The 14,696-nt window shown below is 52.4% G+C and overlaps 1 protein-coding gene across 3 annotated transcripts in view; it reads left to right on the top strand.

The window, feature by feature from the left end:
• The window catches only part of LRRCC1 (leucine rich repeat and coiled-coil centrosomal protein 1), a 192,252-nt gene that overhangs the window by 97,301 nt on the left and 80,255 nt on the right, over positions 1–14,696 (top strand). The gene's annotated exons all lie outside the window — the stretch shown is intronic.

Here is a 14,696-nt window from a genome sequence, read left to right as displayed (position 1 = left end):
GTGTACATGTGTGTGTGTGTGTACGTGTGTACGCGTGTGTGGAATGGCACAATAGGGGACCAGGATGGGACATTGAACAAGTTGTGGAATGAATTGTCTGAGCTTGCATTTTCTTTATCGTTCCTTTGGGAGACCCAGACCTTGGGTGTTTAGCTTCTGCCTCCGGAGGACACACAAAGTACTACACTTAAAAGTGTAGCTCCTCCCTCTGAGCTTATACACTCCCTGGTGAGCCAGTCCCAGCCAGTTTATCGCTTTGTGTTCAGGAGGCATACATCCACACATGCATTCTCATATGATTTTTTACTTTTTGGAAAGAGATTGAAGAAATGCAGGTCCACGTCTGGACTCCCGGCATGTCCCTTCTCACCCCACTGTGTCGGCGGTGTTGTAAGGTTGATTTCCAAGGCTGGAGCCTTACATGCCGTGCTCCTTCACCATCCCTCCTGGGCTCTGGATTGAAGTGGGAGCCAGCGCGGTCTTCATGCCTGGCAGGAGACCGGTCTCCGTCCACAGCCCCTTCAGGACTCTGCTGGACCGGAGCACTCATCCCCAGGGACCTGGCCCTGCGTCTCAGCAGCTAAGTACCTGAGACGTTCATATGTTGGGGGTCTCTGTCCTTTATTGTATGGGGAGAGTGTGTTTGCTGTACTTGTTTTTGGCATTTCCGGCGGGTTCTCTGGCTTTCGCCCGAGACCGCGCCGATGGTGCCTGCGCGTCGGCCTCGCTGCTCAAATTTAGGCCCTGGCTTCGCCGGAGGCCTAGTTTCTGTAACCTGCCCTTGCATGTCACTCATGCAGAGGGACAGGCACGGCTCCTCCCGGCGGCCGTCCTGCACAGGGGAGGGACACTCCCCACTGCTTGTGAGTGACTCCTCCCCTGCAGGTCTCTATGGCCCCCCAGATCCCGCCTTCCTACAGGAACGCCCCCTGTCCCGCCCCCTCTTTCGCTCCGGCGGCCATTTTCTTGGACAGCGTTCACTCTGCGCTGGGCCATCCTGCACTCTGCATCCCTGCTGAGGTGCTGTGCATTGGGGGTCCGGGCTTCGGGATCTGGAGGGCACACAACTCCGCTTCCAGCGGTCTGGTAAGCCACAGCCGGTCTCTGGCTGTGGACCTCTGTATATACTCCCTGGGGTTCATTCTCTTGTAGAAGTTGTCCCCACTCCAGCAGCATGTCTCACACGAGGAGCAAGGCTCCAAAGCTTTATACTGTATGCGCTGCATGTAAGCTCCTGCTGCCTGAACCGAGCACCTATCCACATTGTGATGTCTGCTCTAACTTGGAGGTGCCACAGCCTGGAGTCTCACCCCCAGTGGTTTCTCAGGCTGCTTCTGCACCTGTGGCTGAACCTCCGGCCTGGGTAGAGTCCTTTTCTAGGTCTATCTCAGTCATTTGCTGAGTCCATGGGACTTCTGTCCAGGACTTTGATGAATATGCATCAGCCCCCTTCACAGGGTGCCTCTAATGCTCTTGCTAAGGGTCCTTTAGGATCCCTATCATCTGACCTCCGTCCACCGGAGCTCACAGAGGATTCATCATCAGGGCACAGACCCCGTCCTCCTAAGAGGCGCCGCAGGGTTTCCCCTCCCTCCTCATCCCGCGGTTCTGATTCAAGAGATGACTCGCAAGATGAGGAGGATGCCTTTACAGGGGACTCGGAGGCTAACTCCATGTGCCCCATTGATCTTTCCGAGGGTGACTCAGAACTTAGTGACTTGATTGCTTCCATTAATTCTGTACTGGATCTCAATCCACCAGTATCAGAGGAGCAACCCTCTCTGGCAGAAAAGCACCAGTTTACCTCGCCTAAGAGAGTAAAGAGTGTGTTCTTTAACCACTCCAGTTTTCAGACCGCTGTGACCAAACCCAGGGCCTGTCCTGACAAACGCTTTCCAGAGCGTGGTTCTGATGACCGTTTTCCCTTTCCACCTGAGGTGGTCAAGGAGTGGGCTCACTCCCCAAAGGTAGACCCTCCGGTGTCTAGGCTCTCAGCCCGGACCGTTGTCGGTGGCTGATGGCACTTCCCTTAGGGATGCCACTGACCGTCAGATTGACCTTCTGGCCAAATCCGTGTATGAAGCGGCGGGGGCCGCGTTTTCCCCAACTTTTGCAGCAGTGTGGGCTCTCAAAGCCATCTATGCTTCTCTAGAGGAGATGTGTTCCCTCACCAGGGAATCTATGCCCGAGATGGTTGCCTTAACTTCTCAGGCTTCAGCTTTTTCATCTTATGCCATGTCTGCAATGCTAGAGGCTGCTCACCGCACTGCGGTGGCTTCGGCTAATTCCCTCGTTATCTGCAGGATCTTGTGGCTTCGAGAGTGGAAGGCAGATGCTTCTTCCAAGAAGTACCTTGCTGGGCTCCCCTTTGCTGGTTCCCGGCTGTTCGGTGAACAGCTGGATGAAATTATTAAAGAAGCTACTGGCGGGAAGAGTACTTCCATGCCACAAACCAAGACCAGAAAACCTGCCCAGGGTAGGAATCAGTCGAGGTTTCGCTCCTTTCGTTCCTCCAACTGGTCGTCCTCTAAGCCCTCCGCCTCGTCCGCTAACTCAGCTTAGGACCAGAAATCCAACTGGCGCCCAAAAGCGCGTCCACAGAAGACCGCAGGAGGTCCTGCCACTAAGGCAGCCTCCTCGTGACTCTCTGCCCGCTCCAGCAACGTCCTTAGTCGGTGGCAGGCTCTCCCACTTTGGCGACGCTTGGTTTCAACAAGTCTCCGATCAGTGGGTGAGGGAGATCATCTCTCACGGCTACAGGATCGAATTCTCTTCCAGCCCGCCAAACAGATTTTTTTCTCTCAACTCCCCCCTGCTCCAAGGTCGCCGCACAGGCCGTGGCAGCCTTGCAGGCCAACGGAGTAATTGTACCAGTTCCCGCCCGGGAACGGTTCAGAGGTTTTTACTCAAACCTCTTCCTAGTTCCCAAAAAGGACGGTACCTTCCGGCCCATCCTGGATCTCAAGCTTCTCAACAAGCATGTTCGGGTGCGGCATTTTCGCATGGAGTCTCTGCGATCAGTCATTGCCTCAATGACCCAAGGGGATTTCCTAGCGTCCATCGACATCAGAGATGCCTATCTACATGTGCCAATTGCAGTTTCACACCAGCGTTGGCTATGCTTTGCAATAGGAGAAGATCATTTCCAATTCGTGGCTCTCCCCTTCGGGTTAGCCACGGCCCCTCGGGTATTCACCAAGGTCATGGCAGCAGTGATTGCGGTTCTGCACCTCCAGGGGTTGGCAGTGCTTCCTTACCTGGACGACCTTCTAGTCAAGGCTCCATCCAGCGCAGACTGTCAGCAGAGTGTCTCGCTCACTCTCGCCACTCTAGCCCAATTCGGGTGGCTTGTCAATCTTCCCAAATCCACTCTGACTCCGACCCAGAGTCTCACGTACCTAGGGATGCAGTTCGAGACTTTGCCGGCACTTGTGAAGTTGCCCTTTAAACAAACAGCTGTCACTCCAGTTGGTGGTGCGCTCTCTCCTGAGGCCCCCACGTTATACCCTCAGGCGTCTGATGCAGGTGCTGGGTAAAATGGTGGCGTCCATGGAGGCTGTTCCCTTTGCCCAGTTCCATCTACGCCCCCTGCAGCTGGACATTCTCCGCTGTTGGGACAAGCGGCCTTCCTCCTTACACAGGTTAGTGGCTCTGTCGCCACGGACCAGGAGCTCTCTTCTTTTTTTTTTAAATCAGATACTTTTTTATTAAAACAGAGTACATACAACAGAATAACAAATCTGCATCCAAATTAAATTTATCACATCTATTACCCCTTTAACTCCCCCTCCCGCCCCCTCCCCCACCCTGGCAGCAACACTTCTCCCCGATACTACATCCCATTTAGTACACACTTAGGATACCCTTCAACTGTAGTATAGCAACCATCCCGTTGTGCAGGAGGAACAACTAGTAACACAAATAAAACAAAACATACACATCAGAGGTCTCAGACGGCTATCCCGGTCCCAGACCAGTTTACTGGTCCATCACTCGTCTTATTCGCATTGCAGCCAAGGAGACCAGAGCTTCTCAAACATTTTAACATTCCCCCTTCTTTCATACACTCCCCGTTCCAGCTGAAGAATACATTCCACCCTTTTAATGTACTCTCCCCTGGTCGGGGGGTCTTTTTTAATCCAGGACCTGGCGATTAGCTTTCTTCGGCGCTCCATTGGGAGACCCAGACGATTGGGTGTATAGCACTGCCTCCGGAGGCCACACAAAGCATTACACTAAAAAGTGTAAGGCCCCTCCCCTTCTGGCTATACACCCCCAGTGGGATCACTGGCTCACCAGTTTTCTGCTTTGTGCGAAGGAGGTCAGACATCCACGCATAGCTCCACTGTTTAGTCAGCAGTAGCTGCTGACTATGTCGGATGGAAGAAAAGAGGGCCCATATAGGGCCCCCAGCATGCTCCCTTCTTACCCCACTTGTGGTTTGTAAGGTTGAGGTACCCATTGCGGGTACGGAGGCTGGAGCCCACATGCTGCTTTCCTTCCCCATCCCCCTGAGGGGCTCTGTGGAAGTGGGATCTTACCGGCCCCCAAGCCCTGAGGCCGGGCTCCATCCACAGACCCAGTGAACCTGATGGATACGGAGCTGTGTACCGTTCAGGGACAAGGCCCTGCAACTTTCAGGTACTCTGTGTCCCCGTACAGGCGGGCACGCACACACCAGACTTGCTGGGTGTGTTAGTGCGCCGGGGACAGTAGCGCTGTACGCTGGGGTTTGAGTCACAGCAGCTTAGCTGTGTGACTTCATGTGCTGGGAACTACCGCGCCGGCCACTCTCGGAGCGGCGGCGTGGCTGGGACTTGTAGTGCGCCGGGGACTTAGCGCCGACCGCGCTTTTACGGCGGCGGCGCTTATAAATTTAGTCCCCGGCTTTTGCGGCCTAGCTCCGCTTCGTTCCCGCCCCCTCCCTGTCAATCAGGGAAGGGGAGAGACGCTGTACGATTACTCAGCGCCGAGGGCTGGAGCCTTATTTACATGCTCCAGCCCTCTCACTAGGCACAGTGGGACGCAGGTTTCCCGCTTTTGGTCTGGCACGCCCAGGGCCCGCCCCCCCCTCCACAGGACGCCGGCAGCCATTCCTGCATGCAGTCTGGCTGGAGGACGGACACAGGCTCTGGGAGACCCAGACTAGGGATTTCTGGCGACCACACACCCGCGTTTAGCGGGCGGTAAGCAGCACATTAGTGCTGGCCCCACTAGTGCCACAGTGTGTATTGGTGTACTTTTTCCTGTACCAGATATATATATATATATACTGCACTGTACGGTCGCTTCTTGGCTGTATACCCTATATTGCTCTGGGAAGACAACAACATGTCATCCACAAAACGCAAGGGTGCCAAGGCACGGGCTGTATACACTGCTTGTACAGCATGTGGGGCTAATCTACCAGCAGGCTCCAACGAAATGTTCAGTCCCAGTGGCACTTCGTCAGCCAGAGCCTATGGTGGTGGTAGCCCAGGCAGAGACGCCTGTGAACCCTGCCCCGGTGATGGGGACAGAATTTGCAGTCTTTGCTGATAAAATGTCTGTGACTATGACAAAAATCCTGGAGACCTTGCAGTCCAGGCCAGTTGCTCAGACCATGGACACTGCTGTGCCTATGTTCCCCGGTCCCCCTCAGTTGGAACTAATCCGTACTTCAAGGGGGTCCCAGGCATCACAGGCTGAGGGCTCTGACTCCGATGACAGTCCCAGACCACCTAAGCGAGCTCGCTGGGAGAGACCCTCCACGTCATCACGCGGGTCAGGGTCTCAGCGAGAAGGGTCTCTATATGATGAGACAGAGGTGGGTGATCAGGAGTCTAGTCCTGACACCGCACTCAATTTGGATACGCCGGATGGTGACGCCATGGTAAATGACCTTATAGCGGCCATCAATAGGCTGTTGGATATTTCTCCCCCAGCCCCTTCAGCAGAGGAGGCAGCTGCCCAGCAGGAGAAATTCCATTTCCTGTATCCCAAGCGTAAATTGAGCACTTTTCTGGACCACTCTGACTTCAGAGCATCAATCCAGAAACACCATGCTTATCCGGACAAGCGTTTTTCCAAACGTCTTAAGGATACACGTTATCCCTTTCCCCCTGACGTGGTCAAACGCTGGACCCAGTGTCCAAAAGTGGACCCTCCAATATCCAGGCTTGCAGCTAGATCCATAGTTGCAGTGGAGGATGGGGCTTCACTTAAAGATGCCAATGACAGACAGATGGACCTTTGGTTGAAATCTGTCTATGAAGCTATTGGCGCGTCGTTTGCTCCAGCATTCGCGGCCGTGTGGGCGCTCCAAGCTATTTCAGCTGGTTTGGCACAGGTGGACTCTTTCATACGTCCAGCAGTGCCGCAAGTGGCGTCCTTAACTACGCAAATGACTGCGTTTGCGACCTACGCTATTAATGCGGTACTGGACTCTACGAGCCGTACCGCAATGGCATCCGCCAACTCTGTAGTTTTGCGCAGAGCCTTGTGGTTAAAAGAATGGAAAGCAGATTCTGCTTCTAAAAAATGTTTAACCAGCTTGCCATTATCTGGAGACAGACTGTTTGGTGAGCAATTGGCGGAAATCATTAAACAGTCCAAAGGTAAGGACTCTTCCTTACCCCAGCCCAGATCAAGCAAACCTCAACAGAGGAAGTGGCAGTCAAAGTTTCGGTCCTTTCGAGGCTCGGGCAAGCCCCAATTCTCCTCGTCCAAAGGGACTCAGAAAGAGCAAAGGAGCTCCGATTCCTGGCGGGCTCACTCACGCCCCAAGAAAGCAACCGGAGGTACCGCTTCCAAGGCGGCTGCCTCATGACTTTCGGCCGCCTCCCTCCGCATCCTCGGTCGGTGGCAGGCTCTCCCGCTTTTGCGACATTTGGCTGCCACAGGTCAAAGACCGGTGGGTAACAGACATTTTGTCTCACGGGTACAGGATAGAGTTCAGTTCTCGTCCTCCGCCTCGGTTCTTCAGAACTTCCCCACATCCCGACCGAGCAGATGCCCTTCTACAGGCGGTGAATTCTCTAAGAGCAGAAGGAGTGGTGGTCCCTGTTCCTCTTCAGGAACAAGGACAAGGTTTTTACTCCAATCTCTTTGTGGTGCCAAAAAAGGACGGCTCATTCCGTCCTGTTCTGGACCTAAAGCTGCTCAACAAGCATGTGAACGCCAGGCGGTTCCGGATGGAATCCCTCCGCTCAGTCATTGCCTCAATGTCTCAAGGAGATTTCCTAGCATCAATAGACATCAAAGATGCTTATCTCCACGTGCCGATTGCTACAGAGCACCAACGCTTTCTACGCTTCGTGATAGGAGACGACCATCTTCAGTTCGTAGCTCTGCCATTTGGTCTGGCGACAGCCCCACGGGTGTTCACCAAGGTCATGGCGGCAGTGGTAGCAGTCTTGCACTCTCAGGGACACTCTGTGATCCCTTACTTGGACGATCTACTTGTCAAGGCACCCTCTCAGGAGGCATGCCAACTCAGCCTGAATGTTGCACTGGAGACTCTCCAGACGTTCGGGTGGATCATCAACTTCTCAAAGTCAAATCTGTCACCGACCCAATCACTAACGTATCTTGGCATGGAGTTTCATACTCTCTCAGCGATAGTGAAGCTTCCGCTGGACAAGCAGAGGTCACTACAGACTGGGGTGCAGGCTCTCCTTCAAAGTCAGTCGCACTCCTTAAGACGCCTCATGCACTTCCTCGGGAAGATGGTGGCGGCAATGGAGGCGGTTCCGTTTGCGCAGTTTCATCTGCGCCCACTTCAATGGGACATTCTCCGCCAATGGGACGGGAAGTCAACATCCCTGGACAGGAAAGTCTCCCTTTCCCAGACGGCCAAAGACTCTCTGCAGTGGTGGCTTCTTCCCACCTCATTATCACAGGGAAGATCCTTCCTACCACCGTCCTGGGCGGTGGTCACGACAGACGCGAGTCTGTCAGGGTGGGGAGCAGTTTTTCTCCACCACAGGGCTCAGGGTACGTGGACTCAGCAGGAGTCCACCCTTCAGATCAATGTTCTGGAGATCAGAGCAGTGTATCTTGCCCTACTAGCCTTCCAGCAGTGGCTGGAAGGAAAGCAGATCCGAATTCAGTCGGACAACTCCACAGCGGTGGCATACATCAACCACCAAGGGGGGACACGCAGTCGGCAAGCCTTCCAGGAAGTCCGGCGGATTCTGATGTGGGTGGAAGCCACGGCCTCCACCATATCCGCAGTTCACATCCCCGGCGTAGAAAACTGGGAAGCAGACTTCCTCAGTCGCCAGGGCATGGACGCAGGGGAATGGTCCCTTCACCCGGACGTGTTTCAGGAAATCTGTCGCCGCTGGGGAAGGCCGGACGTCGACCTAATGGCGTCCCGGCACAACAACAAGGTCCCAACCTTCATGGCACGGTCTCGCGATCACAGAGCTCTGGCGGCAGACGCCTTAGTGCAAGATTGGTCGCAGTTCCGGCTCCCTTATGTGTTTCCACCTCTGGCACTCTTGCCCAGAGTGCTACGCAAGATCAGATCCGACTGCAGCCGCGTCATACTTGTCGCCCCAGACTGGCCAAGGAGGGCGTGGTATCCGGATCTGTGGCATCTCACGGTCGGCCAACCGTGGGCACTACCAGACCGACCAGACTTACTGTCCCAAGGGCCGTTTTTCCATCGGAATTCTGCGGCCCTGAACCTGACTGTGTGGCCATTGAGTCCTGGATCCTAGCGTCTTCAGGATTATCCCAAGGGGTCGTTGCCACCATGAGACAGGCTAGGAAGCACACGTCCGCTAAGATCTACCACAGAACGTGGAGGATATTCTTATCCTGGTGCTCTGCTCAGGGAGTGTCTCCCTGGCCATTTGCATTGCCTACCTTTCTTTCTTTCCTGCAATCTGGGTTAGAAAAAGGTTTGTCGCTCGGCTCCCTTAAAGGGCAAGTCTCGGCGCTATCCGTCTTTTTTCAGAAGCGTCTAGCACGACTCTCTAAGGTGCGCACGTTCCTGCAGGGGGTTTGTCATATCGTACCCCCTTACAAGCGACCGTTAGATCCATGGGATCTGAACAAGGTGCTAGTTGCCCTCCAGAAGCCGCCCTTCGAGCCTCTGAGGGAGGTTTCACTTTCTAGACTGTCACAGAAAGTGGCTTTTCTGGTAGCGATCACATCTCTTCGGAGAGTGTCTGAGCTAGCAGCGCTGTCATCCAAGGCTCCCTTCCTGGTCTTCCACCAGGACAAGGTAGTGCTGCGCCCCATTCAGGAGTTTCTCCCGAAGGTGGTATCCTCTTTTCATCTTAATCAGGATATCTCTTTGCCTTCTTTTTGTCCTCATGCAGTTCATCGGTATGAGAAGGATTTACATTTGTTAGATCTGGTGCGAGCACTCAGAATCTACATTTCCCGCACGGCGCCCCTGCGCCGTTCGGATGCACTCTTTGTCCTTGTCGCTGGTAAGCGCAAGGGGTCGCAGGCTTCTAAGGCCACCCTGGCTCGATGGATCAAAGAACCAATTCTTGAGGCCTACCGTTCTGCTGGGCTTCCGGTTCCATCAGGGCTGAAGGCCCATTCTACCAGAGCCGTGGGTGCGTCCTGGGCATTGCGTCACCAGGCTACGGCTCAACAGGTGTGCCAGGCAGCTACCTGGTCGAGTCTGCACACTTTCACCAAACATTATCAGGTGCATACCTATGCTTCGGCGGACGCCAGCCTAGGTAGAAGAGTCCTGCAGGCGGCAGTTGCCTCCCCGTAGGGGAGGGCTGTCTTCGCAGCTCTAACATGAGGTATTCTTTACCCACCCAGGGACAGCTTTTGGACGTCCCAATCGTCTGGGTCTCCCAATGGAGCGCCGAAGAAGAAGGGAATTTTGTTACTTACCGTAAATTCCTTTTCTTCTAGCTCCTATTGGGAGACCCAGCACCCGCCCTGTTGTCCTTCGGGATTTTTGGTTGTTTTTCGGGTACACATGTTGTTCATGTTGAATGGTTTTCAGTTCTCCGATGTTACTTCGGAGTGAATTTGTTTAAACCAGTTATTGGCTTTCCTCCTTCTTGCTTTTGCACTAAAACTGGTGAGCCAGTGATCCCACTGGGGGTGTATAGCCAGAAGGGGAGGGGCCTTACACTTTTTAGTGTAATGCTTTGTGTGGCCTCCGGAGGCAGTGCTATACACCCAATCGTCTGGGTCTCCCAATAGGAGCTAGAAGAAAAGGAATTTACGGTAAGTAACAAAATTCCCTTCTTCTTGCCGCATACAGCAGCCTAGCAATGACAATTTTCATAGTATTTTCCACCCCAAGCTCCTCAACATATCCCAATAGGCATAGCACTGGTTCCCTGGGGAGGACACACCCATATGTTCTTCCTATCTTGTGGATAACCTTAGTCCAAAAGGAGACCAGTCTCGGACAAGACCACATCATGTGAAAAATACCTGCGTCAGATCCCTGACACCTTGGACACTCCGAATTCCTTTTCAACCCCATTTTAAACATCAGTAAGGGAGACCTATATACCCGGTGAATCACGTATAGGTGAGACAGTCTGGCCGGTTCGCTCATGGAAAGTTTAGGGACATACTCCAGGATACTCTCCCACACCTCCTCCGTTATCGGCCCAACTTCCTCCTCCCATTTAGATTTAGTTTTAATTGGGTATTCTAAAAGAAAGGTATGTAGTATATCTTTATACGTGCCAGAAATGATCCCTTTAGTGCTTCCTCCGCCCTTACACACATACTCCAGTACCAGGTCAGTCTGTATGGCCACACTTTGTTTAGCCGCTTGGGCTGCAATCGCATGTTTTAATTGTCTGTAGTGGAGCCAGCCGGACGCCGGTAACTGAAACTCACTCTGTAACTGCGGGAACGATTTCACAATTCCTCCGTCCAATATCTGATGCATGTATATCACACCCTTGCGTCTCCACTCCTCAATATTCCCCATTTTCTGAATCTCCGGGAGATTACTGTTATCCCAGATAGGTGTAAACTTAGTTAACCGGGTCACCCCTCTCACCCTTTTCAGCCTATCCCAGGTCTTATTTATAAGTGCCATTGTAGGAGATGTTCTACCCAGGAGCCCCACCGCACCATCCTCTAGTCCCATTACCAATGGACTTCTACCCACTATGTATTCCAGTACTTCTTTAATGCCCCCATCTTTCTCTCGATCAGACCAACCCCTGAGGTGTTGACATTGCGCCGCTATATAATACAATTTCGGATTTGGGATTGCTAGACCCCCCTCATCCTTCGGCCTTTGTAAAGTCTCTAATCGCACCCTAGGCTGCTTTTTACCCCACACCAGGTCCCTAAACAGCGAGTTTATCCCTTTAAATCTTTTCCTTGAAATACAAACAGGGGCATTGTGCAGTATGTATAGGAGTTTAGGCATTACTACCATCTTTAGTAAATTAACCCTTCCAACAACTGACAAATGTAGCTTGTTCCAGGCATCCACCTTGGTTCTCAATTTTTTAAGGAGTGGCCATAAGTTCACCTGTATGTATTTTTCTACTGGCAGAGATATCTGGATACCTAGATATTTAAATTCGTCCACATTCTTCAATTTGTTAGCCCCAGTATCCTCATTTGTCCAGGCTACTTCCCCATCCACCTTAAAGAGGCTCGATTTAGACCAATTAATGGTCAGTCCCGAAACTTCTCCAAATTTCTCTATTATCTGCATGGCATGATCCAATGAGGCTGATGGATCCCCCAAGAAAAGTAATAAATCGTCAGCATAAAGAGCTATTTTCTCCTCTAAATGCCCATACTTAAATCCATGGATCTCCTTTGTTTTCCTAATGGCCGCCGCCAGAGGCTCTATTGCAATAGCAAATAGGAGCGGCGATAGTGGGCAGCCCTGCCTCGTTCCCCGGTGCAACTCAAACGCTGAGGAGGTCATACCGTTAACTCTAACTTTAGCAGTAGGCCTATTATACAACAGCTGCACCCACTTTACAAACCGTGGGCCAAAACCCATATGCTGCAACACTTTCCACAGATACCCCCACTCAACACTATCGAACGCTTTCTGGGCATCTAGCGAAGCGATCACCCTCCGGCCAGGGTTGTCAGGCGGCAACTGTAGATTAAGGTACAATCTCCTGATATTAGCAGCTGTCGACCTATTGGCCATGAACCCTGATTGGTCCATATGGATTAGGTTAGATATAACTCCAGTCAGCCGGTTTGACAACACCTTAGCCAGAAGCTTCACGTCCGCTGTTAATAACGAGATGGGTCTATATGAGTCTGGAAGCCTCGGATTTTTATCCTCCTTAGGAATTACTACTATTATTGCTTCTCTCATATATTCAGGCAATACACCTTCCCCCTCCGCCACCTCAAAGACTTTCAATAGTTTGGGTAATAGGATTTCTTCTGTTTATAAATTTCAACTGGTAGCCCGTCTGCTCCCGGTGCCTTGTCATTGCTCATGCCATGCAGAGCGCCCTCCAGTTCATCAATAGTAATAGGTGACTCCAGTTTATCTCTATCCGCCACAGACAACACCGGAAGCTCACCTCGCTCAAGAAATGAGTCCACCTCTTCCACCCTCATCTCTCCAATAGAAGAATATAGCGTGCGATAGAAACCTTTAAAGACCCCAAGGATCTCCTCAACCTCAGTGACCTGTGTCCCCTCCACTGTGTCCATATCATGCACAAATGAACTACTCCTTTGAGCTGCAGCTATGACCGATAATAGATGACCAACTTTTTCCCCCTCCTCATAAAAATGCAATTTTTGGAATGCCTGCTTCCTTACCGCCTTCTCCAAAAGCATCTTATTAACCTGTTCATGCGCCTGCCTAAGATTTTGCTTCGCGTCCGTAGTAGTACTCCGGATTGCTTCCAGCTCTGCCTTATCTAAGGCCTCCAGCCTATCTTTCTCATCCTGCCTCGTCTGTGTTTTACGTTTACAGATATCCCTGAACAGGAGTCCCCTGAGGTATGCCTTCATCGCATCCCATACCACCAGCGGCCCAGTGCTACCCTCGTTGTGGATAAAGAAATCCCCAAGATCCCGTTCTATATTCCCCATATTAATATGACGGATCCATGCTGGATGAAGCTTCCACTCTCCCCTCCTTCCCCCTGTCAGGGTCCCCCGTCGTATGGACACTAGAATTGGGCTATGATCCGAAATCACTCTTGTCAGATATTGCACGTCGCTTATCATTGCATCCATCAGATCACTAGCTAGAGCCATGTCAATGCGGGACAGAGTGTTATGTGAAGCCGAATAACAAGAGAAGCAGGATACCCTCCCATTCCTCACTCGCCAGGCATCCACCATTCCAAGTTCCCCAATAAGAGTGCCAAACGAAGTCATACAACTATCCTGGATACCTGGAGGTCTACTACTCCTATCCCAGTACAGATCTATCACATTATTGAAGTCCCCCACCAGTAAAAAAGGGATTACTCCCCCCTTCTCAGAGAACTCCCTTATCTCCCTTAGTTTGGTGCACTTATATGGAGGTGGTATATATTTCTTTATCGTTCCTTTATGGGAGACCCAGACCATGGGGTGTATGCTACTGCCCCCCGGAGGACACACAAAGTTACTACACTCAAAAACGTGTAGCTCCTCCCTCCTAGCATATACACCCCCTGCCAGCCAGATCTAGCCAGTTTTTTGCTTTGTGTCAGGAGGCACACACATGCTTTCTCTTTGATTTTTCATTTTCTTTTTTTTTTTTTTTTTTTTTCTTCAAAAGATTTGGAAGAAAAGCGGGTCCACTGGACTCCCGGCATGTCCCTTCACACTCCCCTGGCGGCAGTGCTGTTAAGGTTGATTCAGGGCAGGAGCCCTTCATGCCGCGCTCCTTCACCATCCCTAGTGGCTCTGGCTTGAAGTTGGAGCCAACACGGTTCTCTCTGCCTTGCAGGAGACCGGCCTCCATCCGCAGCCCTTGTGCAGGACCCTGCTGGAAGGAGCACTGGACCCCCACCCCACCAGGGACTGGACCCTGCGTCTCAAAGCTAAGTATAGAGACGTTATTCAGAGGGTCCTTTCTGCAATGTGGGGCACTTTTAATGTGGGGGACAGTGATGTTTGATAATGCTGCTTTTACTGTGCTTCCGGCCGGTTCCACGGTTTTTACTGGGAACCGCGCCGATGTTGCCTGATTCTCGGCCGCATGTATAACTCTAGGCCCCGGCTTCAGCCGCGGCCTAGTTTCGTTTCGTTCCCCTGCATGTCAGACATGCAGGGGGACGCTGCAGAGCCGCCCGCCGGCCGCTCTGCACAGGGGAGGACACTCCTATCTGAGGAGGTGATTCCCTCCCCTGTACATCTCCTTCGCCCTCCGATTCCCGCTTCTGGGTTAACCCCCGCCCCCCCCCCCTCGCTCTGGCGCCATTTTCTCAGCGTCTTAGTACACTGGACGGCGCTGGCTGCTCTGCAGCAGAGGGAGGGAATATCTGGCTAGGGGTCCAGGCTTGGAATCTGGAGGGCACACATATAGCGGCCTGATAAGTCACAACCTCTGGTTGTGCACTTTTATTCACTCTCAGGGCATGAAGGAGCTAATTCTTTATCATAGAATCTCCTCCTCAGCAGCATGTCTCACTCTAGCAGCAAAGCTCTACATGTTCTGCATGTAACCTTATATGCCTGAACCGACACACTGTAACGGTTCTTATGTGGTGGATAGTGGCAAGTTGCCTCAGCCGGGATTCTCCCCAGGCTGAACCTCTGTCTTGGGTATTCTA

This window comes from Anomaloglossus baeobatrachus, chromosome 6, assembly GCF_048569485.1.
Source record: "Anomaloglossus baeobatrachus isolate aAnoBae1 chromosome 6, aAnoBae1.hap1, whole genome shotgun sequence".
NCBI classification, from domain to species: domain Eukaryota; kingdom Metazoa; phylum Chordata; class Amphibia; order Anura; family Aromobatidae; genus Anomaloglossus; species Anomaloglossus baeobatrachus.
This window is presented reverse-complemented; position numbering and strand designations above follow the sequence as displayed.